This window comes from Halichoeres trimaculatus, unplaced genomic scaffold, assembly GCF_033239565.1.
Source record: "Halichoeres trimaculatus isolate MK-OKI-2021-1 unplaced genomic scaffold, fHalTri1.1 fHalTri1_scaffold_8, whole genome shotgun sequence".
Lineage (NCBI taxonomy): Eukaryota > Metazoa > Chordata > Actinopteri > Labriformes > Labridae > Halichoeres > Halichoeres trimaculatus.
The window spans coordinates 19,190,105-19,197,033 of NW_027437186.1; the positions used below are offsets into that span (position 1 = coordinate 19,190,105).

The following is a 6,929-nucleotide window of genomic DNA, read 5'->3' on the forward strand; positions in this document are numbered from 1 at the left end:
CCCTGAACTCTCACATATAAAGACAAAGACCAGAGGTCTCTGTTTCATTAGAAGTGTCAAAAACATGAATTATAAATCAGCATCCTCCTTCACCTCAGTCTTGAGGCCTTTACTCCCCCCTTCTTTCATTTTTATGTAAAACACGCTACGAAAGGTCAGCAGAGAAAGCGAAAACCAGAAACCAGAGCATGAGAGAAAGGGCTGTTTGTGTGTATGTGTGCATGTATGTATATAAGTATATATGCATTCATGTGTGTTTGTGTGCCTATCATTATGAATGCCATTCCTTGGGGTGTGTGTCTGTGTGGGTGCGTGTGTGTGTCTGTTTCAGCAGGGCTGAGGCTGTGTCTCCTGTGCACGCTGTGCTCATTGAGAAGTGGTGTCTTGTGCCTTGGGGGGTTAAAAGGGGGGGGAGCTGGCAAGAGGGCAGACGGGCGGCCCGGCGCCAAAGAAAGAGGTCACATCCATATTCATCACATTGGACATGCACATGTAAACCACTTTTAATATGCCGTGACAGGGGAAAGTTTTGTTGAGGCGGAAGAAGATGGAAGATTGGTTAAAGGAGAGGCAGAGACGGTGACAAATGTGGAAGGGATGGTTGTGAGAAATGTCCACATGTGCATCTTCATTTGAACCTGATCACTGAATACGAATGACCTACAAAACATAATGATCCCAGAAAGGGGATTGTAAATAATTGTTATTGTCAAAAGAAAGGGGAAAAAAAGGTTTTACAAGTGGTGAGAGTCATATTTTCAAACAGCAAAATCAGCACAAAAAAAACTTGACTTTCATTTACAAAAGCCAAATGACTGACAGCTACAGCACCAGACAGAGGGATTAATTTATTGTTCCCCTTACTTATGTAGGAAAATCTACTCAATATTTCAGCAGGCTAAAAGAATACAGAGTAGAGACCCCAAAATAAATTCAAATATGGGTAGGGCTTTTTCTAGTGAGGTGTCACTAAAGGTGTTTTGTATATCATATTTGTAGGGCTCTATTGATAATGAAGGAAATGTTGAAAGTAAATGATGTTCTATTTGACTTGCATGAAGATTTTAATGTTAATATTGACTAATTAAAACTCTATTAAATTGATTCTTATAATTATGGATGTAATTCTGAAAGCTAGCTCTGTGATGTAGTGTTAATTTTTGTAGTCTTGTCCAGTCTTATTCCATCTTTTATCGGCCTTGTTCGTTTTTATCACATTTAGTCAACTTCATCCTGTTTTTATTTAGTCAATTTTTTGTCGACCAAAAGCCAAGCATTTTAGTTTTTATCTTAGTCTAAGACAACGCCATTTTTGTTTGTCTAGCCTAGTTGATAAAAACTGTTGACATTTTAGTCTAGTTTTAGTCAGGAAAATTATTTTATCCCTTTACTTTTTTTTGTCAGCAAATAATATAGAACCCATCCATCCATCTACTCTAAAATTATTTTTAATAACATTTTCTGTTATCATTTTGATAAAACCACAATTGTAAGGATTAAAATTGCACGTTTATTTGAACCATCACAAATGAGACAAAAGGCTTGTACATCTGGCAAGACTTGTATGAAACAAAAGTAAAGTAAAGTGCCTTATGGACAACTGAAAATTGAATAGAATAAAGTGCCTCATTAAAATACTTCTGTCTCCCGCTAAAAGTTGTCAACAGGTAGAAGCTGCTCAGCACGAGACGAGTCAGCAGTGCTTATGTGCTTATAAACCCTCACTTTGTTCACTACGTGCCGATGCGCTAATTGCTGAGAAGCTAGCGAAAGTTAGCCACCGCTAGTTTGGGGTCGGTTTAAGCCAACATGCAACAATACCACGCTGGTTTATTGTTAGGTTGTATGTACCTGGATTTCTTTGTGATGAACAGTGATGTGTCTCTTCAAGTTTGTGGTGTTCTTCCCACCTATCTTGTGCCCACATTCCTTCCCATCTGTTACAACCAAACAAATAGTTTTTTTCTCTGCGTCGAGGTAGCGAAAATGGTTCCAAACATCAAGTCTTCTCTTTCTTCCCAGCCCCTTGTGAAGCGTTGACATTGCCATTTTCTGGTTCTACGTTTATCTCTGAATCCTAACAGTACTTTTCGATGAAAAGTTTTCATTCATCTTCTGTCAGGGGTTTGTGTGTGACTATACCTGCCCGCTGTGAATTCAAAAGTGGGTGGGTACATGGGTGGGACAGAAACTAGGTTTCCCACCGGTGCTGTGCAAAGCAAGGAGCAGGCACAGCAGAGGAGACAGAACGTCAAAAAATATATAATATAATATTTAGTCTTGTTTTAGTTCGTGAACGAAAAGGGCCATAGATTTTATCATAGTCTTTATTTAGTGAACAGCATTTTTGTCTCGTCTTGATCAGTCAACGAAAATCCACACTGATGTCGTCCTAGTTCTTGTTTATTCATGTAGGGTTTAGTCTCTCCTAGTCTAGTTTTCATCCGTTGAAAAGTGGGCGTTGACAAATAATTTGTCTAGTTTTTGTTAACGAAATTAACACTACTGTGATGGTGAGATGAAATTATCTTAAAACCTCAATGGACTCGACCAAATAATGAGTTGAATACCCACACACTGATTCACTATTTTCCACTGATTTCAAGCTACCTGAAGCAAGCATTCAGCCTACAACTTAAAAGACCTGAAAACATAAAAAGTCAGGCACTTTGAGGTCAGAAGGGGCATATCATCTTCACATCATAACGGGAGGCCCAGGTAGCTAGTTATGACAATGTGGCATTATACGGCAGCGTTTGAAGTCAGCCAGTGACAGCCTGTCAGCATAACTGCCTGTCACAAGCCCTGGCTTTGAAGTCTGCAGTGATGAAGGAGTAAGAAAAGCACAGGAAAAGGATAATCCAATCGAATCACAGGGTTGTATCAAAGCAATATCTGGAACATTAAAACCAAAATAGTTGGAAGATGTCACAGAAGTGTCTGGATTACAGTGGATCTGTTTACAGGACACTTGACCTCCTGATAACCTCCTGGATGAACCCTTTGACAATGGCCCCACTGACTGTCTCACATTTATAAGGAGCTTTGTTCATTCGTCACCTGTACAGACCTATATCTGACCATCCCTCTGAGTTGTTTAGGGGGTCACATGGGGGTCTTATTCAGGGGACGGGGTTTTCTGGTAACTTTACTCCGGACTTTTTAGACAACACCAGGCTCCCTTGGGGCCTCTCCACCCCCTATGGGCTTTAATTCCAACAAAGCTTTAGTGGGGACAGGAGCTTCCCTAAGCAGACAAATTATGCTATCGTTTTCCCTGCTCAAGTTGGGGAATGAGAATAACTGGCCTCTCTTAAACTGGAGGAGAGGATCCCCATCTGGAAATGTGTTTGGACTCAGTAAAAGCAAAGTTGAGCTGAATTTGAGGTCACTTTCCAAACTTGAAAAAAAAAACAAAAAACTTTTATGCTTGGTGTAAGTGAGTTGTAATTGAAGCGCGTGATACAGTGTTACTGGTATTGTTTTGGGGAGAATCTGGAAGACAGGTTTATCCAGTCCAGCAGAGCAAAGTGTAGTGAATCTTTCTGGGCTCTAACCTCCAGCTCTCCTCAAACAGTGGGGAATCCTCCTCAATCACTATAAGGAGGTCCTCTTAGCCCTGCTCATATTTTAACCACCAGCCCCTCGCCATGGGGCGCTGTGTAACGGCCCGTCAGTGGCTGTAACCTAAGTGCCAAAATTGCTTTTTGACGATGTACCTAGTGTTGTTTTAAGAGCTCCCGTCTGTCCTGCCCAGCCCCCACTCCCACAAAATATGATTTAATCATTTTTCTCACTTACTCTTCTCAGCAGGAGGGCAAAGAGAAAGAAGTACGCAGAGGGGCCCGGCCAAGGCAGAGAGAAGCATTCCAAAGCGGTGAAGAAGGAGAGACGTTACAGCAGTGATTTCTCCAGCGAAGAGAAGGAAACCTTTTTGAAGTTCATAATAGGATCTGGCCATCGAAGCTGAAGCCAAGCAACTCCTCTTGAGGAGTCCTGTGGGTAAAAATGTGAGCAGGCTTTTAATCAAAGAGCAGCAGATGTTACAAAACAAGAGCCAATGCTGATGTACTCTTGAAAAATGTGTGCCTTGAAAACTCAGACATACACGATTATTTATACTCAGTATAGAGTAGAGACTTCTAGTGAAAATACATCTTCAAATCCTAAATATAACCAGTCTTTGACTCAGTTGGCTTTCAATTTTTTTCCCTACATACAACGTAAAGCAGTTACTTTTTTCCATTTATGACAGAGCAAAACTTAAAAAGTGCTAAGGTTCTCCTATTATATCTGAAATCTCACCAGTATAATGGAAAGGCAAACATAAACCATCACTGGACTAGCTTCAATCTTATATTTCTTGCTTGTAGATACACCAAACCAAGCGTTAACAGCTTTTATAAATTATCAAGCTATGTAAGAACAAGATGATAATGTTTGGGGCTGCACGGTGGCGCAACAGTTAGCGCTGCAGCCTCACAGCAAGAAGTTCACCTGTTTAAATCACCACCTCGGGCGGTGGGCCTTTCTGTGTGGAGTTTACATGTTCTCCCCATGCATGCGTTGGTTCCCTCCGGGTACTCTTGCTTTCTCCCACAGTCCAAAAATATGCTCACCAGTTTTACTGGTCATTCTAAATTGTCCCTAGGTGTGAATGTGTGTGAGTGAATGGTTGTCTGTCTTTGTGTCAGCCCTGTGATTGACTGGCGAATAGTCCAGGGTGTACCCCGCCTCTCGCCCAATGATAGCTGGGATAGGCTCCAGCCACCCGCAACCCTGAACAGGATAAGCGGTATAGAAAATGAATGAATGAATGTTTAGCTGATTTGAATGGTCTTTCTCAATCTTATTCACACAACATATCAAACCAATCCATGGAACAAAGTCTAGCACAGCATGTTGACCCAGTGGCATAGACATTGGTTAGCATTCTAAATTGGCACGCCTTCGTTCAAAAACAGTAGTTTTGTTCCAGACTATTCTTGAGTTTGGTTCGGATGTGAGAGCAGCATCAGGAGCAAAGGGGCCCAAACCATCTTTGATTAACAGGCCTCTTTCTTGCAATCCAGGACACAGTAGCAGAGCTGGAGGTAGCATCTCAAAGTTACTGAACACCACAAAGTAACTGAAACTTTTTTGCAGTTTGTTAAAGTTGTGATGTTTGTTTCAAGATATGCTAACTGAAAAGCCATGAAGACAGAAAAGTTCACACAAAAAACCCTGAAGTGGTTCAGTTCAACTTGTCGAACTTTATCTTCAATGCAAATGTTCACCATTGAAAATGTTTAGTAAGATGTTAATTTTTACCACAAGTGGGCTGATAAGAATCCGTCTTCATGAAAGTGTTACTGTCTGTGAATCTGGAGAGTGGATTTATGAGGCCTTATAAATAAATCATATAAATCAGTGGTCTGTGTCATTATGTTTGCACCTTTAGTATGTATAATTGGCCTGTTATGCTGTATGCTGGGTGTACTGTACACTCTTTTAGGATTCTAATTTGCATAGCCACCTGTTCTGTATGTATTGTTGTTTACATAACTCACACACATCAACATCATCAGTGGATCTAGTGAGGGGATCTTGAGCCCTGTGCTTAGGTAAGACATAGATTGTGCTTTTGACTTGATTGTTAATAAAGTGTCTACTTTCATTTTGTGTTCTAAGTCACTTTTCAACACTCAACCAAGGACACAAGCTTTTTAAATCATAACCAAATGTGGGGAAAAACAGGAAAATAAAATTACTTTGATTGCTGCAAGCTCATGTGAAGTGGAAGCAAAATCCAATGTGGGTGAAAATTTTGTGCCCAAAAAAAGTAGGAGGAGGAAGTCTTTTTAAGTAACATTTAAAAAGAGTGGTCTGTAAAGACAATTTTAAAAGAAGCTTTTTAAAATGAGAATTTGTCATGTGTATGTATCCTCTGGCTCCTGTTTGGACAATCAACCACTTACCTGTCTAAACACTCAGGTAACCTTTGTCTTGTCAGAAGTGGAAAAAGTTGCCCTCCAGCAAGCTTATATGTGTTCATTTCTCTGCTCATCTCCTCCTCCCCGAGAACATTTTGTTCCCACACCCTGTCGGGATCAGTGGTGGACACCCACTTCAGAGCTCTAATGTACTGTGTACATACAACCACAAGTGGTGTTACTGTTACCAGGGATCACCTTACATACCACCATCAGTTACAAGTCTGACAGAGTCTAAATGTGGTTAAATGTGGGGGTGGTATGGTCAGTGCATCAACCTCACATGTTTTTTTCTCACTGCTCTTCAATAAAAGATCTGTATAAACAAACTCTAAAACTCCTGTTCTATTTTTGTGGACATTTAACATAAAACATTTAACAAGTGTCTATAGGTAACTAAATGATTTCTTTAATTCATCAGCAGATTCTCTGCTATCTGAGTATCTGGATAAAAGAGTCCGGGAACATCAAAAATACTTTGGACCTGAGAAATGAAGAAGCTTGTTTTGGGCGTGGTTCTCTATTCTCTTAATTTTTTTTTTCAGAAATGTTTGTTTTAGTAAATATAGGAGAATTTAGCTGTGTCCCAATTCAGGGGCTGCAGCCTACGGAGGCTGGATTTGAAGACCGATTACGTCACAGCGGTGCGTCGGAGGCTGTCCCAATACGGAGGCTCCTCCAAATGCGGCCGACGAATCCGTCATCCGTTTCGGGGGCCGCGAAGGACGGGTTCGGTGAATCCTTCATAGCCTCACATATCCCAAGATTCATTGCGTATGAATGCTGAACATGATGGACACGGCCGAACTCCAAAAGGAGTCCTGTTTTATCCAGATATGAAGGATTTCTGGCAACAACTATGTGATTGTGTTTCTAAAACGTGAAAGAATATTTTGTTTTTCTGTGTAAGAAAATGTGTTGTTTGGGCTCTTTTCAAGTGATATACTGAGGAAAAAG

At 40.7% G+C, this 6,929-nt stretch overlaps 1 long non-coding RNA gene across 1 annotated transcript in view; it reads left to right on the plus strand.

Moving 5' to 3' along the window:
* The window catches only part of LOC141795638 (uncharacterized), a 78,321-nt gene extending 72,249 nt beyond the window's left edge, over positions 1–6,072 (plus strand). The window contains exon 4 of the long non-coding RNA XR_012598622.1: positions 3,811–6,072. This is a non-coding gene — a long non-coding RNA (uncharacterized LOC141795638). The remainder of the gene's footprint in view (positions 1–3,810) is intronic.
* The last annotated feature ends 857 nt before the right edge of the window (positions 6,073–6,929 follow it).